Source organism: Crocuta crocuta, unplaced genomic scaffold, assembly GCF_008692635.1.
Source record: "Crocuta crocuta isolate KB4526 unplaced genomic scaffold, BGI_CrCroc_1.0 scaffold154, whole genome shotgun sequence".
In the NCBI taxonomy this organism is placed as follows: domain Eukaryota; kingdom Metazoa; phylum Chordata; class Mammalia; order Carnivora; family Hyaenidae; genus Crocuta; species Crocuta crocuta.
The window spans coordinates 12,386,595-12,409,125 of NW_027530545.1; the positions used below are offsets into that span (position 1 = coordinate 12,386,595).

At 34.3% G+C, this 22,531-nt stretch overlaps 1 long non-coding RNA gene across 3 annotated transcripts in view; it reads left to right on the top strand.

The window, feature by feature from the left end:
- LOC144234506 (uncharacterized) overlaps positions 1-22,531 on the top strand; it is a 106,954-nt gene that overhangs the window by 78,739 nt on the left and 5,684 nt on the right. For all 3 annotated transcript variants that reach the window (XR_013335988.1, XR_013335987.1, XR_013335989.1), the window contains one exon: positions 15,285-15,411. This is a non-coding gene — a long non-coding RNA (uncharacterized LOC144234506). The remainder of the gene's footprint in view (positions 1-15,284; positions 15,412-22,531) is intronic.

Here is a 22,531-nt window from a genome sequence, read left to right on the forward strand (position 1 = left end):
CTAATAATACTATTTTTTACTTTAACCAATCAAATATTTTTAATTCCTCCAAGAAAACTCTGAAACATTTCTCTATGAAAACTGAAACAGGGATTTACCATGAATCTTCCCTGCCTCCAATTATAATTAATTAAAATCTTTTTTTAGTTGTATAATTGGTTGTTGACATCATCTGTGGACCTATCAGTTTATGTGCACTGATTACACCTGCTTTATATTAAATCATTCTTGTGAATTAATGATATTTCCTGACATACCATTTGAGAATATTTTTTATTGTTCTTTTTCTCAATCTATATGAAATTCAAATACCTACTCTGGCAGATTTTAAAAGTTAAAATTTTCAGCAACTGAGAGCGTCTTAGATTTGTTGTCTTCAGCTGATGATGAGTAAATGAGAAAGGGTAACATCAGGGCATAGACAAAGACAGCACATCAAGGGACTTAAGAAATGCTGAGATGTGCCTGCTTAGCCCACTGTCTGGAAAGGATCCTGGATACTTGGAACAGAGATTCTGCAGAATGGAATGAGAAGTTCCATTTATTTATTTTTTTTCTGGTTTTATATCTAATAGGAACTAACAGAGGGAAGAATATTGGAATAATAGGTTTAAAAAAACAGGGGCACTTGTATGTACACAAATCCCAATCCCATTACCAACAGACCCATCTGAAGAGTCCCCATTGTTTGGGGGTAGCTATTGTTGAGAAATCTGTAGAATGACTGACAATGGTGCCAAGTGGCCCAAAGAGAGAACATTTTATCAATCTATTTAACTAAGGGCTCAAAGTTCTATAGTGTCCCAATTTAAGGATCTGAGGAGTCCATTTGACTTGACCCTACCTAAAAAATACAATATTTTAATTTATTTATATATGTGAATTTTTGTGTATCCATATGTGATCTCTCTCTCTCTCCATATATATACACACACACATATATATGTCTCCATATACATATATATATATGTCTCCATATATATGTTTAAGTTTCATGCAGTCACAATCTTATTTAATACAACAATATTTGTTTTGTTTTACTCATTTGGCTGAATAGTAGCACTGTTTCAATCTTTCCCCTAGCCTTGGGCATTATAATCTTGCCTTGCTCTCTTTGGCATCTTATCCTGCATCATTTTATTTCCCAGTTAAATGTCCATACAGATCTCTGTGAGAAAAGCTGCAATGAGCTTCCTTCAATTTTAAATCAATATTCTTTAATTAGTCTTATATAGTAATTATGTCCAGCTGCTAGTAAGAGAAATACAAAATCAAAATAAGTTATATTGCCCTGTCATAAAGGAAACAGAGTTCAGCCCTCCAGGACTGATAGGAAAGCTGTCTATTGCCAGCAAAGAGTCAGACACCTTCAATAGCCCCAAGAATTTAGCACTCAGCTTCCATCTTCAAAGTCACAGTCCAAAATAACTACAGATCTTATTCATTGGGTCTCAGTTCTAGACAGGAAGAAGCAAATGGAAAGGAAAAGGGTGGCAAAAAGGTACAAATTAGCCCTCTGTCTCTCCCTCAAGGAATTTTCTCAGAAGTGCCATCTGTCAACTCCCACTTATGTGTAATTGACCACCTTAGCTGCAACGGAGCCTGAGAAATGTAATTGCTTCTATGGGCACACAGCCAAGCAATAAACTAGTAATTCCTTTCTAAGAAAAACAGAATATACTTGAGGTACAAAACTAGTATTCTTTGATTCAAGTATTTTTCTCCCTAGGGGGAAAATAGTAGTATTGCAATGAATACTCCAGCTTTCTCTGAATTTTACACTAGCTCTTAAAATTTGTAACTACCTTAAACATATCAAAATGTTTCTACTTTAATTTTCTATGTTAATTTCTGTAACTTTTATAACATAGGATATATAATTTGAGGAACTCAGTGCTTTAAGAAAAAAAATAACTTCCTTCTACTATTTGTGTGGTTGATTGAATTATGATTCCAAATCATTTGCTTCTCTTTCTTTTTGTCTTGGAGGTATACATATCCTGACACATTGCAATATATCTTGCATTGCTTCACTGCAGGTGAAATATATTTCCTTTCTTCAATGTCAAGTATGCCAATGTGACTTACGTCAGCCAATAAAACGAATCAGAAGTAGTACAAGCCTATTCTTAGAGGAAGCTTTATGTGCTATTGTCTGTTTCCACAAACTCTTGTTCTTTTCCCTTTGCCATAAGAATACTACATCACAGACGGGGGTCTATCTTTATTCTCTGCTCTGAAAGGCGATGGCATATAGAATAGAGGCAAAGTAGATGACAATCGTAGACACATCAACCAAGAATGAAACTAATGTCATTATATGCTGTTAAGATGTTGGGGTTGCTTATCATCATTGCAAAAGTTGGTGAAAGTTGCCTAATACTAAAATACTTAAGTAACTTATTCTAATACCCATGTATACAATGAAAATTTTACTTTTTTTATCTAATGTTATTAAAATTTCTCGATAAACAAACATGATCTAAGAGTCACTTGCACCTGAGGATCATTTTTCTTCCTTTTCTACAGGTATATTTTAGCCATTACCACAGACTGTATTTGGTGAGTTCATCTCACAGAGTGCCTATCATTATTTCTGACACAAGTGAGGTAAGATGAGGGGAAAATAAAATGTCTAGAACTGCTCCTCCCATTTATTCTCTTTCTTTATTCAAATGTGAATCCTCATTCTTTCTCTAAATTCTCCTATTAATAAAGAAACAAGAAATGAAACATAATGGAAATCAAGCAGAGGGCATTCAAGCAGGATTTTCATTTTTTCAGAAATAGTTGAATTAAATCAAAGTTGCCCAAGGAAGAGTAAAATGTGATTTTTCTTTCATTGAACCCCACTACATTGTCTGAATATGTCCCTAAACATTTCATAAACAATTTTGCTGCTAGTAATTAAAAAATGAGAGAAAAGATAAGTGGTTTTTTGTTGCTGTTGGGGGGGGTTACCAATGAATTGCTTGAAAAAAATTCTGCATGAGTTGGCAGGCTACATTTTATCAAAATTCAAAATGACTGCATGTAACATAAAAGAGATGATTTTAAGAAAATAGTTATGGGTACTAGATTTAACTCTTGACTAGGTATATATACACATACATTTTTTCCTTGTTTTTCTCCCCCTTGATTCAACTTCATTAATTCAATCTTCATGTAATTCAAATAGCTGTGTGTTTTTTGTCTTGTTTGTTTTGTTTGTTTGTTTTTTAGAAATAAGATTAGGTGGGACAGAGGAACAGAGGTAGAAAAAGAGATCTAGGACTGAGTGATTTAATAGGTATTTTTTAAAAAATAGGAGTCACATGATCTTGAAAAGAAAAACATTTCAGGGAGAACGTATAACGAGAGGACAGCACCAGAGCTATCACTGGAGCCATAGTTCTCATGATGACACACTGTTTAATTAGGACTAATTGCTTTCAGAAACTAAACTTCTTTGGGTAGAGTTCATTAAGGAAATAATTCATACTAAATCTTACGATATAGCAGGTTGTAGTGGAAACAAGGCTGTATGCTTGCTGTGATGGCAGAATATTGGCTCTCAAATCAGAATTTGGGTACCCGCCCTAATCCCTGGGACCTGTGAATAGGTTACTTTATATGGCAAACGGGACCATGCACATGTAATTAAATCAAAGATCTTAAAGTGAAGAGATTATTCTGGTTTATCCAGGTGGGCAAACAGAATCAACATGGGTGGGTCCTTACAATGTATAACAAACTATACTCAGACAGAGATGTGACTAAGGAAGGACCATCAGGAAGATGCAAAGTTGGAAAATGGAAGAATGGTGTAGGAACCAAGGAATGTGCTGGTCTCTAGAAGTTGGAAAAAGCAAATAGATTTTCCTTAGAACTTCCATAAAGGAGCACAGGTCTGCCAACAGCTTGATTTGGGCCCATAGAGACTCATTTAAGATTTCTGTTTTCCAGAACTATAAAATAATAAATCTGTATTATTGAGGCCACTATGTTTGTGGCAATTTGTTATAGCAGCCTTTGTTTGGTAATATGCTTACCAAACACCATTGCCTTTTTTTGCTGTATACACATTTGAACCACATTTCTCAGAGTCCCTGGAATTTAAGTGAAACTTCAGGCCATCTACATGGGCAGGTGGACTGCACAGTCACATTATGACCTGCACTTAAAAAAGCTCTGTGGGGGCGCCTGGGTGGCTTAGTGGGTTAAGCATCCGACTTCAGCTCAGATCATGATCTCATGGTTCATGGGTTCGAGCCCTGCGTCAGTCTCTGTGCTGACTGCCAGCTCAGAGCCTGTAGCCTGCTTCCAATTCTGCATCTCCGTCTCCCTCTGACCCTCCTCTGCCCACGCTGTCTCTCTCTCTCTCTCGCTCAGAAATAAAAAACATTAAAAAATTTAAAAAAAAAGCTCTGTGGTTGATTCAATGCTCTGTCGTTATAGTCATGAAATTTTCAATTATGTTTGACCAAGAGCTTCCACATTTTCATTTTTTACTGGGCCCTCAAATTATGTAGATATTCCTACTGAGACTATAAGACTGAGGTCTGCCCAGTGACATTGACAGAGCTTAGTTATGCCACTTTGGGGGATGGACCCTAAAAATAATTAAATTAAATTAAAACATCACAATTCTCATGGTTCTCCTTTTTCCTTTGCCACAAAGAATTAGAGGATTCAGTAAGGATGTAGCAGTGCCAAGAAATTCTGGGTCACTAGTCTGGGACAGCTAACGGGAACTCTGTGATCACTGAGCACTATGAACAACATTCATATGGAAACGTGCTGCAAGGAAAGGATGCAGACACACATATTTTACATCAAACTTCTGTTTGGGCACTTGCTCCACTGACCCTTTGACATAACTTGTATGACACAAGTTCAAAGATAAAATGTGTAAGCATTTCAAGACGTCAGTAGCAGAACTGAGCACAGTGCTTTTTTGACAGAGGAGACTTCTGCATCTACATAGGTCATATGCCCATGAAGGCAGCCTAGACTGGTTTTGTTTCATTTTGCTTCTCTCTCTTTCTCTCTCTCTTTCCTTCCTTTCTTAATGTGTAGAGGGAGAAAACTCTTAATCCTGCATGACCATGTCTTGTTTAGGCTCTGGATTACTGAAAATACAGCCAAGAAAAGAAAAAGTATATTTAAAATGACAGGCATTTAGCTACAGAGCTAGAATCTGGGTGTCCTGAGGATGAGATCTTAACAAGTAATAAAATCTTTTAAGAAAGATGCCAATGATCAAAATAGCTATTTCCCTTCTCCTCAACTAATTTCAAAGATATATTTGTAAAAACAAAATAACAAAACAAAACAAAACAAAAAGTAAAAACAACACCGAAAATGGATCTTTAGAATGATACCATGGAACAAAGCCCCTTGATTTGGACTGTGTTATTAGCTAGAAATAAATTCTCATTATATTAAGTTCTAGATATGGTAAAATGTTTATTATAATAGGTGACCCCTCATTATAAAAAATAGTTTATACTAAAACAAGAGGCTTTAGCCTGATTATTACATGAGCAAGAAATAATATTTCTAGATGTATAACAATAGAAGTAACACCCAAAATAACAACTGCTTATTCAGTTATTGTAGTTGATAAATAAGAATAATCTTGAAAAATACTGAAACAACCTAATATCCTTTCCTACCCTACTCTGCTTCCTCAAACCTCTAAGGTCTACTGGCAAGAAAAACTAAAATTGGGATTTTATATTTTTATAATTCACACCATGGGAAGTAAGCTATTCCCTGGGTTAAGCTGGACTTTGAAAGAGTTAGACCTTCACAATGATTTTATAACTGCAAAATTATATTGAGTTGCTGCTTTGCTTTGGACTTTCTTTTTCCTTCCTGAGAAATTTCATCTTTTTTTTTCCTTTTTTTGTAGTTATTAAGAGAAACAAGAGAAAGCCACATGTCAATGTTTAGTTATTCAAAGTCAAGCTGTCTTAACACAAAGTTTTCTGTTCTTCTCTTTCTTCACTGCTAATTGAATATTAATAGTGGCCCTCCAAATGATAAATAATACTATACCTTAATAAAAGGCTTCACCAAAAGTAGTTAAATTGGTAGTGTTTTTCTAAATGTTTTCTTTGGTTATTATTTTCATCATCGCCTTTGTTCCAGGCTTCTAATCAGAAACACAGTTATACAGAATGGCCTCACTGAGAAATAGGATGTCAGGAAGAAGGGGGAAAAAGTATATAATTGAAGTTTTGTAGCTGTTAAGAGATTGAAGGGCTCAGAACATATTTTGCTATTATTGGCATGGTTAAGATGACTTAGATGTTTTGGTTCTTGAACTAAATAAAATAAATGTACAATGTGCCAGTAGTTCCAAACAATGATTCTGCTTTTACTTTTCTGCTCCACTGAAATGAGTGACTCTACTGTCAGTGAAACTTATGACAAGGTTGGAAGGGAGATTGATTTTGGGGTGGGAGGGATGATGTTAGAAAACCAACTGAGATTTACAGAACACAAAATTGCACATCACTGCACATTAAAATTACACTTGTGGTTTTCTACAAAGAAGTATTAATTGATTAAATACTGTGTGCCTAGCATTTACTTAGTAAAATATAATATGGGAAAACACTTTTTTATAGATAAACAAAACTCTTTCTAGTTAGGATTTTAAAATACTTTAGAAGAAATTGAATTTACTTATTTTAATCATGAAAGGCTTGTAGCTAAAAATCAAATGAAACATGAATTGTAAAGTGAAAGATATCCATGATTCAATTACTTGCTAGCTTGGCAAAATCTAATTATGGCTTTAGTTTTTTATTATATTTCTGGGGATGAAGAAAAATTTTTATTGATTTTTAAATTACCATTGGTAAAATGTACAACAGTTATATTTTTATATCGAGACTATTTTAATGGTGACTAATGTTTGAAAATTGCAGACAACACAAATACATATTTCCTCTTTCTCTTGACCCATCGTTAAAATAACGGTAAAACAGTAAGTAGTATAAACCACTACAATAAATAATATCAAATGGAGGCCATGAAAAAATAAGAAAGGCAGTAAATTTCTAGAATATAGAAAACAGTAGACACAGTGTTGACTGATGACACGAGAAAGCTATAGTCTAGTTGACAAGCATAAGGGGCTAACTGATGAGCTAGCTAAACTGTCTGGAAGGCTATAGAAGGCAAGAGTGCAAAGTAGGGTTGACTGCAAGGTCACAGGATGGGTTGCCCCTGCCTGTCTACAATTCCACCCCAAAATGGGACCATCTAAAAATAAGGCTTTATTGCCTTACTCACATACATATACATAACTGCAAAGCAACCTTTCTTTGCCTCACTTAAATATGAATAATTAACTGTTGGTCCCCACACAAAANTTTAAAAAAAACAAAATGTTAAGGATGACTTACTTGGGCAGAAATATTAGGCATTAGTCCTTCCATTCCTTTCCTTGCACTGAAGGGTTCCCCAGCAAAATGACCCTGTGGCAGAAGATACTTCCTCCAGGCAACAAAACTCACATACATATACATAACTGCAAACCAACCTTTCTTTGCCTCACTTAAATATGAATAATTAACTGTTGGTCCCCACCCAAAAAAATAACCTTAACATGAATGACAAAGGCCAAGATAAACAAGAAAATCAGTTCTGAAGGAGACTGAAGTTAGGAAACGGAAAAAAAAAACAAAAACCCAAAAAACCTAAATAACACAAACCAAAATTCTAATTAAAATCTTCAGAGAACATATATATCTATATACACATTTACATATATATGTGTGTATTGCATTAGTTTAAAAAGATACTAAGAAAAAATAATCACAAAATAAGTAGGGTTTCCTGGAAATTAAAAGATACATTTCAAGAAACCTCCCTGAATATAAGACATAAAAATAAATTTAATTAAAAATATGACAGTAAAGATACGAGATAAAAATATCAACTATTGAAAAAGTCAGAGAAACTTATCAATAATAATAATATTAATACAAGAAAATTTCTCTGAGTTAAATACTTTCACATTAGAGATGCCTGAATCAAACAAAGTGAATAAAAAATTATCAAAACTTAGATACAATGAGGAAATCTTAACATTCTTAAGTGGGAGTAGGGGTGAGGGGACAAACCTATGTAGACAAATCCAGTATCATTGTTCTTATAAGAGTCGATGAAGTTATTCCTTTGTGGCACTAAGTGAATAATGATTTTCAACCCCAAACATTTTTCACTATAAGCCTTATGGATTAATTGACTTTTATTTTCTAGTTTTAATTAAAACTTTTATTGAGATCATTGTAGATTTACATGCAGTTACAAGAAAGATACAGAGAAATTCCTTGAACACTTTGCCCAGTTTCTCCCAATAGTACATGTTCTATATTTAGGATGATATGACTTCCTGGTGTATTTATTGTTTTATCAATATTTAATGACCCTCTTTGTCTCTAGTATTTTCTTTGCCCTGAAATCTACTATATTATATGTTAATATAGCCACTCCTGCTATGCTCTTCTTGCTTAATATTTACATTATATATGCATATATACATATATATACACACATGTATACATACACATATTTGAATATAGAGATATATTTTTACTTTCAAATTAAGTTGTTGAATTTGAAGTTATTTTGTGTTGGGTGTTCTCAACACCATCCCCCATGTGATCATTTGTTAGCAGTATTCACAAGATTCAGCATATAGTCAGATTTATAGCTATGATATATTAGAGATAGGATTTAGTTAGCAAAGGGAAAGTCACATGGAGTAAAATTCAGAGAAAACCAGGTGCAGCTATTGAAGCAGAGTCCTCTCCCAGTGGAGTCATACAGTAAGTGCTTAATTCCTCAGGCAATGTGTTGTGATAACTAGGCATCTACTGCTAGGCATGTACCAAAATTTCAGCTCTCCCCTCCCACCCTCAACCAGAAGCAAGTGTTTGGTATAGACCATACTATTTGCATAGTTTAGGCACAGAGAGGCATTTATCAGAGAAAATCAAATTCCAAGACTTGAGGTGGGGGTCAATCTTACAAGATGGTTTTTTTAAGGATAACAACCTTGGGTCTACTATGTTAATCCTTTGCTGCAAAAAGCGTGTGTATAGTTCAAGTCATCTTTTTGTATCCATTCTGCCAATCTGTCTTTTGATTGTTGTATTTAGAGGATTTACATTTGAGATAACTATTGATATGTTACAGGTTCAATCTGCTATTTTATTTACTTTCCATTTGTTTCTTCTGGTTCTCATACCTAGGTTACTCTTCCCCTGCTTTACTGTAGGGTTTTAGGCATATTTTTTAATATTCCATCTTCATTTATTTAAAATGTGTTTGAGAGGATCCCTTGGTATAGTTTTCATAGTGGTGGCTCTGTGTATTAAAATATATATATGTGTGTGTGACGTACAATAGGCTACTGGCATCAATATTTCACCAATTTAAGTGAAGTGTGGAAATCTGACATCCATTTAGGTCATATGTTTAAATATCATTGTCTTGAGTATGAGATGGTGTTATGATTTTTGTTTCAATCATCATATATGATTTATAAAACTCAAGAAAAAGGAATTGTTTCTTCCTCTCTTTCTGCTGTTCCTTCTTCCTTCCTAATCCATGATTCCTTTTTTTTATTGTTTCCTTTCTGTTTGAAGAACTTCATTTAGCCAACCTGTAGGGTAAGTCTGCTAGTGACAAACTTTGATTTGCTTTGCTTTGTTTTTGTGTCCTCTTTATTCCTAAAGGAGAGTTCCACCAGGTACTATAGCATTCGTAGCTGCAATTGTTTTCTTGCAGCACTTAGAAAATACTGTGCCACTTCCTTTTGCACTCCACAGCTTCAGATGAGAAAACCATCCCGATCCAAACTGATGTTCCCAATGGGTAATGTGTCATCCATCTCAGCTGCTTTAAGTATTTATTTCTTAAATTTTCAAAAGTTTAGTTATAATGTGTTTTGACACAGATTTCTTTGGGTTTGTCTGTAAGAAATTCACTCAGCTCAACTATAGGTTGGTCTGTTAACAATTTGAGAAGTTTACAGCCACCGCTTTTAAAAATACTCTTTCATCCCAATTTCTTTCTCTTCTTCCAATGATACAAATATTGGGTCATTTTTGTGTTTCCCAGGTCCCTGAGTCTCTGTTCATGCTTTTGTTGCTGTTGCTTCTGCTTATGGTCTATTGTTCAGATTGAATCAATTATATTGTTCACTGGTGCTATTATTTGTCATCTCCATTCTACAATTGAGCCCACCCAAGATTTTTATACCCTCTTACTGTATTTTTGAGTTTTATACTTTTAACTTGCTTTATTTCTATGAATTCTATGTCTTTGCTGAGATTTCCTATTTTTTAAGTTATTTAAAGAGTTTTTATATCATCTGTTGAACTATTTTTATTTGACACCTGCTTTAAAAGTCTTGTCAGCTAATTCCAACAAATGATTGATTTTGGTGTTGGCATAAGTTGATTGGCTTTTCTTACTCAAGTTGTATTTTCTTGGTTCTTGCTATGATGGGTGATTTTTTTTACTGTGTACTGGACCTTTGGTCTCTTGTGTTAGGAAAATCTGGTTTCTATTTAGCATTTCTTTTTATTTTAGTGGATAGATTTAGCACCTGGAACTTGGCCTATGTTTGTGGGCAATGGTACCAATGTTAGTTTAGTTATCAGAGACGTTGTGGTTGTTTTTTTGTTTGTTTGTTTGTTTTGTTTTGTTTTGTTTTATCAATCTGGTTCAGCTGTTGCTACAGTGGCTCCTTCTATTCCCTGCTAGTGCTGCCTCAGGGGTATGGAAGGATTTTCCTTAGTCTTGGCTGCCAGGTATCTCTCAGCAGGGAGGGTATAGTGGGATTCCCTTACTGGGGCCCCTCCTTTTCATTGTTTTTCCAGATGGGAGAGGAAAGTCTTGTGCCTGCAGCAATATAGGTGCTTCCCAGACTGAGTCTCTTGATGTAGCTGGGTCTTTGCCACAGGAGCCCAACCCAGTGGCTACTGGCAGAGAGGAAGAATCTGGGTTTCACTGAAGCAAAAGAACTTCTTGGACCAGGATGCTTGATGTGGTTGCATCCATTTTTCCAGGTCTAGCTGCCTACTCTCCTTTGCTGGTTAGGGGAGGTGAGTGCGGATACAGCAGGGACAATGAGGCTTCCTGGATCAGGCCACCTCCTATATATTGGCTCTTTCTCCCAGCTTTGCGTGCCTGCCAATTTGGGTATCTCTTAGTGAATAAGGGGGGGTTTCAGTCCAAGTGGAACATAAGAGTACCTCTCTGACTCGTTATTTCTGTCACAGCTTCCAACCGATCCCCTTTTCTAGTAGTATCCGGCTTCCCTGTTTTTGTCAGAGGGAATTCTGTTTAGGGAGGAATGACTTGCCTTCTATTGCTAATTTAGGATTTGGGAAATGCTGGCTCTGGGTGGCCTTCTTCTGTTGGATGGGGAAACACAAAATGCCCTGCCACTCTGTTTTTCCCCCCATTCCCAGTGTCCTTCTTACCACTCTTCAGAGTTCTTTGGTTGTGTCTTGTACCCTTTCCAGGGTATATAGTTGTCTTTAGAGGAAGGATACAGAGAAAAATAATTCTACACCATCTTGTCCAGATTAGAAGTCTCTTAATTGACCACTTAGTATGCGTCAATATATAATAATTCAGAAAAAATCATCTTGTAAAAAACTAGTTGAAATACTTTTTTGAGAATCAAATAAAAGCAATTCTAACTTTGACCTGTTTCAAAACCATATACTATTTTTTTTTAAGTTCATATGAAATGACAATACCAACTATCATCTTTACAAAATTCATACAGGTAAACAATATTTTCCTTTTTGAAAGAGGGAAAAACTGAATCCCTAGAGATACACTCAATGAGGGGAGTGTAAGGCTAGACAGCGCTGTCATGGACAAACTGCTTCTTTCCTTACATTCAAATTTTATGATTTTGGTCTCAGCTTTCTAAAATTCCATACAGATTTATTAATAAAATGTTCACTTGGAAACCCTCATAATGCACAAGTTTATTTTATTTTTATTTTTTTAATGTTTATTTATTTTTGAGAGAGACAGAGTGCAAGTGGGGTAGGGCCAGAGAAAGAGGGAGACACAGAATTTGAAGCAGGCTCCATGCCCTGAGCTGTCAGCACAGAGCCACAGGTAGGGCTCAAACTCAGGAAGAGTGAGATCATGACCTGAGTGGAAGTTGGATGCTTAACTGACTGAGCCACCCAGGTGTGTCCCTGTTTGTTTATTTTAAATTAAATCTATTAAGTAGAAATATGAACCTGTAAAATGTGGTTTGGAGTCAGACCTTTCTTTTCACATATCCAGATTTCTCCATTTACTAACAATAAAAGCTTAGATAAATTACTTTATCTTTCTGAGTCTCGATTTTCTTATCTATAAATTGAATTTAATAATATTCACTTCATCATATCATTCATTGTAGTGATAGTATAGTGACATAAAAACATTGCAAAACACTCAGAATGCTTTCTGACCCATAAAAGGTACTTAATAATAACATATTATTATTATTTTATTATTGCTATTGATAGATGATGATGATGATGATGATAAGAATGGTGAAGATGAATAGGAGGAAGAGGAGAACATCTCTTCAAAAATATCAAGGCATAGAAAGGAAATATTCTAGCCTAACAAATCAGCTATAGCTAATTATATTAGTGTGGATGAAAGATATGAGAAAATTGGAATACATAATGAGGAAAGGTATTGGTTAAAACGGATGAAGCAAAGAATAAATATAATTTTATAAAATCAAATCAAATTTTTCTCATCAGTATTCATTTTCCATGTAAAGGCAGAGAAGGGAAAGTCACATTGGGAATTCAAGGGAAAGGGGAAATATGAATTGAACACATTTAAAATATTAACAAATTCTTATAACAACTAGTTAGAGGCTAAGAATGGATCACTGGCTCAGTTTTTCAGTTGTGGAAATTTCATGCATATCCTGCTAAAGTCTTGAAAAGTAAAAGGCACCACTATCCTGGATGAACTGAATATTTTAACAATATTTCCATTAAACAAGGAGCAGAAATTTAAATGCTGATAGTAAATGTAAATGGGTAAAATAACACACCAAATCTGTGGCTGCTGCCAGAGATCATATGCAAATATCAGCACATGACACATATTAGGAATTAAATGGAACATTAGAAATCATCTGATCTAATTAAATTATTTTACTGGTAAGGGAAATGAGGTTAAAAATGCACAATATGAAAAGTGTGGCTATTGCCATTGATGTAAATTGCTAAGGAAAAAGAGAAATAAAACAAAGCAAAGCATCTTATTTCTGGAATCAGGTACACTGGTGGTAATACGAATTGCAGAAGCCTATTTGTAGTACTGGTAATATAGATGTTCCAATCAGGCTGATACAGAAGTTCTGAAAGTAGATTATAAATAAAGTCTGTTCTAAAACATAATAAAATTTTCTCCAAGGTAGTTCAACCTTAAGACAAGTAAACTAACAAAAGTACTTTCTAGATAACCTCTTCATAAATAGTTATTTCATAATGCAGCAAATGAATTCTAAATGATGTTCTTAAAATTTGAATTTCATATTTATTCATTAAACAAACATATGCCTGGTATATGCAATATATCCTTGGACCTGGAATATGTATAATGGTATATGGTTCAACTATGTAAGAAAGCATAGTTTAACAACTAGTGAAACAAACATATCATTACTTATATTGTTTAACCCTCATATCATTTCCATGCCATTTTCATAAGAGAGAATAAAAGAAATGCTAAGATGTTGCTGGGGGCATAGTGATTGGTAAAGGGCTTTCCAGAGGAGTTGATTTCCAAGCATGGCATAAAGAATGAGTATAGATTTGGTGGTGGAGATGGAGTAAGAGATGTTTCAGGCATAAGCAAAAGTACAGAGGTATATAAGTAATCGTGTAAATAACCTAATAAATGGGGAGGGTGGTGGGAACTTAATGTTCAGAGAAATAGAAGGGCACTTTCTATTTCTCTCTCTCCTCTCTCTGCTCCTCTCCCACTCATGTTCTCTCTCTCTCTCTCTCTCTTAAAAATAAAAAAAAAAAAAACTAAAAAAGTAGTGAGTGGATTTGAATATTTCAGTGGTAAAATCAGTAGAATTTAGTAATTTGTAAACTTAGAATGTTGGTGAATAAGATTGTCAATAAAATGTTATCGTCATCTTCTGAATGATCTGTGAGTGTGGTGTGTGTGGCATTGTCACTATTTACAATTAAGAAAATCAGATGTAATAACATGTTGGGTGGAAAAAAGTAATTTTGATTTCAGGCATATTGAACTGAGGTATTTATTTCTTCAGTTTTTCTTTGTGATTCATGACATTGACAATTCTGTAGAATTTGCTGAATATGTTGAACAAATCTTTGAATTTCTTGAATTTTTTTAATACCCTAGAATTCTGCTTATCATAGTGAATGTTCCATGTGCAATTGAAAATAATATGTAACCAGTTCTTGGTAGAAAGTAGTCTATAAATATCAGTTAGATGATGTTGGTTGATAGTATTGTTCAGATTATCTATGTTTTTATTAAATTTCTGTAGGCTTGTCCTACCAATGAATGAGTGTAGTACTGATTTGGCCAACTGTAATTGTTGATTTGTCTATTTCTTATTTTGCTGTATCAGTTTTGCTTCCCATATTTTGAAACTTTGTCTGATACACATTTAGGATTCTAGGTCCTCTATATTAATTAAAATTTATATCATATAATGCCCTTATTTATATCTGGTAATATTCCTTGTTGTAATTCTACTTTAACTGTTATTATAACCAGGCTACTTTGTTTGTAATTAATGCTTATATGGGACATATTTTCACATTAAAATATTTTTAACCAATCTATATTATCATTTAAATTGAGTTTCATATAGCATATATTTGAACCTTGCTCCCTTTTGCAATCTGAAAACTTCTGCCTTTTAATCAAAGGTGTTTAGAGCATTCACATATAATGTCAACTAAATTGCATCTTAATGCGATTTAATGTAATTCTAGTTAGATCTGATTCTAGCATTTTACAAGGTATTTCCTATTTTTCCGATTGTTCTTTATTCCTGTAATTCTCTTTTCTGGACTTATTTCTGGAATAATTGAGTATAACATTTCATATTCCATTTTATCTCCATTATTGGCTTTTTTTATATGTCGCTTTTAAAAAATTAAGATAATTTTTTAAAATCTTCAACAGTATTTGTCACCTAATCACCAACAATATTTCTGAGTCAGACAATTCTCACTTTGTTGTAGGACCTATCCTCTGCACTCTAAGATGTGTAACACATCCCTGGACTATACCAGAAGACAGTAGCACATCTCAGTTTTGATGACCATAAACATCTTCAGACATTGCTGGTTGTACCCTGTGTATGTATATGTAAGTATATGTGTGTGTGTGTGTGTGTGTGTGTGTGTGTGTGTGTGTGTGTGTGGGTATGTGTGAGGGGGTAGAGGAGTAATCATATTCATCTGAGAAACATTGTTCTGGGGTTATCATAGTACAATTTTGAATAATACTATATTATTTCCATAAAGTATAAAAATTTTAGAGCCATCCATTCCTCGTAATGTTGACATGTGTTTCATTTTTACATGTGTATAAATCCCATAATATTTATAGTATTTGTGTAGTTTATCAACTATTCATAGTACAATTAAAGAATATATTGATTATAATTATTTATATATTTTGTTTTTTCTGCCCCTGTTCGTTTGTTTTTTTTTTTTGCATGCATATAATTAACTTCCTTGATAATACTTATTGATGAAGTATTTCAATTAATCATCAATTAATTCTTATTAATATTTTTGAGTTTTAAAAATTCTTATTACTTTTAGAGCAGTTATAGGTTGAGGGAAAGGTACAGAAATTCCACATATACCCCTGTTCTCATACATGCACAGCCTCCCTCACTATCAACCTCCCATACTAGAGTGTTAATTACAGCTGATGAACCTACTTTGACACATAGTCACTCAAAGGCAATAAACTGCACAATCGTTCCCCTTGATAAATTCGTATTATGCATTTAGACACATTTTAGTGACATATATTCATTGTTATGATTATCATAGAATTGTCACTGACCTAAAGTGACTAACTTTATGTGTCCTATCCTTCATGGACATTTCAGTATAGAATCTCAAATATAAATAAACCATACCACTATAAAATTCCACTAGATAAAAACTGCCATATCCAATACATTCACATAATTAAAGAAATTTATGTTGAGAAAAGTCTGGTATAATAATACTACTATTAATTGTCTAGAATAAAAAATAAAGTCTAAGGCCTAGCTATATCTAAGTCTTTATTAGTTATTGGATAAGTCACTTAACTTGTTAGGATACAATCTCCTTATTTTTGATTCAATTAAATAAAAAAAATTAGATATACTTGTGCAAATCACTGTATTGAGCTGCAGATGAAGAAAATGCAGTATTTATCCCAAATGAGTTTGCATCTCAACCCATGTACTGAATGACTGTCTCCCTGTGCTCAAAAATTGTATAACTCTAGATTCTATGTGCAAGGAAAAATGAACTCATATAAAAATAAATAAAATCATTTAACCACAGTAGAAAATATTTGAACTTAATAATACTATATTGCTTAATTCAGCCTGACAGAATCCTATTGATTTTAGTTTATATGAGGAATTTGATTTATGCTCCTTTTGTCTCTTTTGATTAATACAATATCTCACCTTACATAAAGAGTCAGTCATCCAACATCCTCTTGTTTATTCCATTTCCAATAAATTGCAAGTTTTGTTCCAGTGAAATTTGGTTTAATAAAAAGAATCTTTAAAAGCTAGCTTGGAGCATGGAACCTTGAGATTTTAGATAATAAATACTTTTTCATATCATTAGATCTATTTCATAGAAATTAGCATTATCTCAGGTTTCACCTTAGTTGGAGAGAAGACAAAAAGTGTATGGACAGTCAAAGCCTAATATTTAATGCTACAATTTTTAGGGAGATATTTCTTTAGTATAGTGTGTCCAAGACATTACACTTATAGGACACTACAATGACTATTTTATTGAAATTTAATAATTGATATTATTTAAATAAATTATATATATACACACACACACACACATATATATATGACTTCCCATTCCATTAAAGAAAATATTTTCAATAATTATGCTATTCATTGACACAAAAAATCTATATGCTATGATCTCAAACCTTTTGTCTCTGTGTGTAACTATGTTTGAAGAAAAAGTAAGTCTATATGTGTGGATTTGTATATCTATCTATGTATCTTAAATATTTATCTGGGGAGTGAGAAGGGTTGTAAATGTTTCAATTTTCTTATACGTTGACTCTCTGACAGGTTTTTTTTCCCTCCTGACACCAACATTGACTCTGATAATAACTGAGTGCCCTACAATTCAATTCAATTCTTACACTAACTACTTGCAATTAGAGTCAGACCTCACAAATTTAAGAGCTCAGTTGTTTGAGGCTGGCTCCGGCAGGTCCAGGGGTCCCTGAAGGATGGACCGTGTTGGCGAGAGAGTGAGAGAGCCCCGAGATCCTTTCTGATCACCAGGCAGGCATCTCCGTCCTGTCGGTTTCGGTGTCTTTATTTATGGGTCAAATGTTAACATGGCATCAGGAAATGGAATTTTTACAATGGATAGCTCTTTGTGATAAGATGTTTTTGGAAAATGTACAGAAACAGATTTTACAGAAGTCTTCTTGCAGAACTGCCCCAATTATAGTGAGGCTGAGTAACCAAGAAAATAACAAGGTGTTCACATTTTAATAATGCTAAAATTAAGTCATAGGTTTGTAGATGACTTAAGGTGTTTGTGGAATGTAGGCCTTAGGGAAGGGGCTGCTATACACCATCAGTTAGCAAAGGTGTATGTACTAACTTATCTTCTGCCCTTATCTTCCTTCTCTCTAAGTTAGGCTCTTTGTCTCCAGGAAAGACTTGATTTTCCAGTTATATTCTTTACGGCACCGGAGAGCCAACCATACCTTTAAAGAGTTTAGCTCATTTCCAATACATAGAATAGCCTCTTCAAGGGCATTTACCTTTGTGTCTAGTTTTATGATTTCTTGAATAGCTAGGGCATGAGAGACATATTTGGTTAGTTGATTTACATGTTGAGCTGTATGAACATCCTGGTAACAGGATGAGCTGTATGAACCATCCTGGCAATGGTAGAAACAGAATTGTACATGTAAAGGTCAATCTTTTATGAGTAAGGGTCATTAGCCTGTTCAAAGCTCAAGGGAAAGTATGGAGGGAAACAGGATCTTCTGGAGATACGATGTCTGTTCCCATAATCAAAAGAAGAAGTTCCCACAATAAGTTCATTCACAAGGTGCAATCATCAAACCAGGGCCGGAATAAGGGGACAAGTCACTCCCGACATTGATCAACAAGGTACCTTAGGGGTCAGTGTTCAAGCAGAAATAATTGAGTGGGGGGTGGATATCGGTCGTCATCTGATTGGCAAGAGACCGTGCAAACTTGCTTTAATCTCACTAGGAGTTTTCTCAACTAGTGGGCTCAAAATGGCTCCCAACACTCAGTCCCACAAAACTATCCCCTGCCTAAGATGTCAGAAGTATGGGTCACCATACTTCTGTCTGTCTATAATTTTGAGATTCTCACAACTACTTTCTTGGATTTTATAATACCTTACTTACATTTACTTGTTTATGGTAAAGGATACAAATAAACAGCCAGATACAGAGGTATATAGGGCAAAGTCTTGAAGGATCCTAAACATAAGAGTTTTTATTGCTATGGAGCTGGGGTGTGCTACACTCCTGATATGTGGATGTATTTGACAAGCTCTTTGAATCTCATCAGTAGGAATTTTTAAGAAGGTTTCATGATATATTATTGATTGATTAAATTATTGGCAAATGGTGACTAACTCAGTCTCCAGCTTCCCTCTCCTTCCTGGAGGTTGAAGCTGAAAGTTCCAAACTTCTAAGTAAGACTTGGTCTTTCTGGATACCAGCTACTATCCTGAAGCTATAGGAGCTACTTACCCACAACTCATCAGAACACAAGATCCTATCACCCTTATCACTCAGGAAATTTCAAAGGTTTTAGGAGCTCTGTGCCAGGAACCAGGGAAAAGACTGAATATCTTTCTCTGATACAACACCCTATATCATTTGAAAAAAAAATTATACTATACATATGTCACCTTTATAAAAAGGAAAAATAATATAACATAAAATTTGCTATCTCACAAAATATAGTTCTCATATGAAATACCTGTACAGTTTAAAATGTAGAGTTTACAAATATTTGATTTTTGCAGTGAATATCTCTGAACTAAATTATTTCTTGAGAAGTGTTTAAAATATCTTAGGAGGCTTTTAGGGTGAGTTAAGTCAGGTTTACATGGTCACTAATGTGGTGTGATATGAGGGTTCCAAAACCACCACTTCCTTATTCCCACATTTCCATTGGCTTTTGCCACAGAGGTTAAGTTACCATATAACATGCATTTCTGTTAAGTCTGTGTCCTGAATAAGACAGCATGCAAAAGGAACACCAACACTGAAAATAAAGTTAAGAACTTATTCATCTTCTAGGTGAAAGTTTCTACCCTTTAACAACATCTCTTCAATCACCCCTCCATCACACCAGCCGCTGGTAACTACCTATTCTGCTTCTACAAGTTCAGCTTTTTTAGATTTCACATATTAGTGATATTACATAGTATTTGTCTTTCTCTGTATGGCTTATCTCACTTACCTAATGCCCTCAAGGCCTATCCATGTCATCCCAATACGTGTTTAGACACAACAGCACACCATAAAATTTTGAATTAGAAGTAGGCTGATAGATGACCCAGTCTACTTTCTGAGGAGTATTTGATTCCCTCTAGAGCATAGGCTCCACACTATTGTCCTTGGGCCAAATCTAGTCCACCTTCTATTTTTATAAATAAAATTTTATTGTAACACAGACACATAGTCACATACACACAGAAACCTTGAAAAGTAATGTTATTATTGACTTAATCTCACAAATGCAAGAGAGGGTTTCTACACTGGTTTGTTGTTGTTGTTATTGGTTTTAATCTTTTACACTCCACATAAAATCTCTTAAAAATCAGAATTTGCTGACTTTATATATTAAGTCTCTACTCCAGATCCCGTAATTAACTTTATCTGGTAGGTCTCAGATCTTGTCACTGAATATCAATACAGCCCATTTCAGGTCTTTTCAGTTATGGTTCTGCTCAATCCTACAACAAAATAAAATTTTGGGTCCTAAGCAACAAAACCTTTTCCCCCTTTTAGAAAGAAGGCAGAGAAAGGGCTATCGTTGTGATTATTCATAAGTTTAAAAAAATTTTTTTTAACTGTTATTTTAATACTAAAGTTTGGTTCAGGACAGCACAAGCTACACTGAAGTTCAAATGTTCAATTCAGGTTATAATTTACATTTACTAAGTAACTAATTGCTTAATTTCAGTGACAGAAAAATAAATAAGACATAATTTTGCCCTCAAGAAATTCACAATCTAGTAAATGACAAAAGAGCATAATCATAACTTCAATATAGAGGGAATAGTGTCATAAACTATCATGCATCAATTTCATAATTTGTGAGATATGTTTATAGGATTACTTGGCCTTGAACTAAATAGATAATTTATGGAAAAAAAAAACAAAAGACAATTATATTTTGCTTTCTAGGAGAGTCTGGGCAAAAATCCAAAGCATAAGATGTTTTCTGAAAAGACAAAAACAGAAATTAGAAAAACTACACTGGACTCTTCTGTTTGAGTAGAAGCTCAATGAAGGAAAAGGGTAGGAAGGAAATATCAGTGAGAGTGGATAATACCCTGGATTCCAGGGTGATGTGCCCGAGATAGAGATTAATGTATACATGCCCTTGGCTACTATCAAAGTTAGCTGGAGATAGTTGAAGGCTGAAATAGAATTATTTGAAAACACTCAGATGTTCAGCTTCACTTAGTGACTGGAAATGTTAGACCATTTAGCTTCACATTCCCAAGATTTTTTAAAAAGAGCTTTATCAAAATATAATTGACATATAGAAAACTGCACATATTTATGTATACATTTTGATGAATTTGGACATATATTCACTTCAATAAGGTGATAAATGTATCAATCATCTACAAAAGCTTCCTCCTGCCTCATTTTGTGTACATGTGTGTGGTAAGAACACTTAACAAGAGATCTACATTCTCATCAAAATGTCAGTTAAGTGCACAGTAGGATATTGTTAAGCACAGGTACTATGTTATACAGTAGATACCTACAACTTACTCATCTTGCATAACTGAAATTTTATCCCTGTTGGAAAACAACTCTCCATTCCCTCTCCCCTCAGCTCCTGGCAACCACCATTCTACTCTCTGCTTCTATGAGTTTGAAAATCTTAGATACCCCATATAAGTGGAATCATGCAGTATTTTTCCTTCTATGACTGACATACTTCATTTAGTATAAGGTCCTCCAGATACATTCATGTTGTTGAATACAGCAGTATTTTCCTTTTTTGAGGCTAATATTAAAAAATTATATGTATACATCACATTTTCTTTATCCGTTCATCTGTCAGTGGGCAGTTGGATTGTTTCCACAACTTGGCTATTGCGAATAATGCTGCAATGAACATGGGAGTGCAAATGTCTTTTTGAGATCCTGATTTCACTTATGTTGCATAGGCCCAGAAATGGGATTGCTGGATCATATGGTCATTCTATTTTTAATTTTTTACCTCCATCCTATTTTCCATAGTAGCTATACCATCTTACATTCCCACCAACAGTGTAGAGGGGTTCTAATTTCCCCACATCTTGACATTTGTTATATATTTTTTATAATTGTCATCTTAACAGATGTGAGGTGGTATCTCATTGTGGTTTTCATTCATATTTCCCTGATGATTAGTGATACTGAATACCTTTTCATACACTAAGTTTTCTTTAAGAAGTTGGTAAGTTGGTTTAAATATTTCCAACAATACTAAGAAAAGCACAGCCAAAAAATATACAGAAAACAAAACAAAACAATAAAAAAGACAAAATGAACAGACAAAACATTAAATTTAATTTAAAAATTTCTTTGTGATTTTCACAAAGAGTACATTTTAGTGGATTCTGACAACATCACTTGCTATCTGGGACAATATCACCAAGACTACTGAGAGGAAAACTCCAACTCCAAAATCTGGAACAGACAGCACAGCTGTGAAGCCAAGTTTATGTGGCTTACTAGGGCAGCAGCTGGGCATGGACTGAACAAAGAGGATAATTCCAGTGCTTTGGAGCAGAGTGCAATGAAAAGCACAGCCTAATCTCTTAGTGAATCAAGAAAATCATATTTTAAAAAATCACTAAGTGATCAGCACTTTAAATAACAATGTCATTTTTAAGACACTCTGAAAAATTCATGTTCTTCATCTCCCCCACACTCATTACTGTCATTCACATATCATTGCCAAGTCAAATTTTCATCTCCC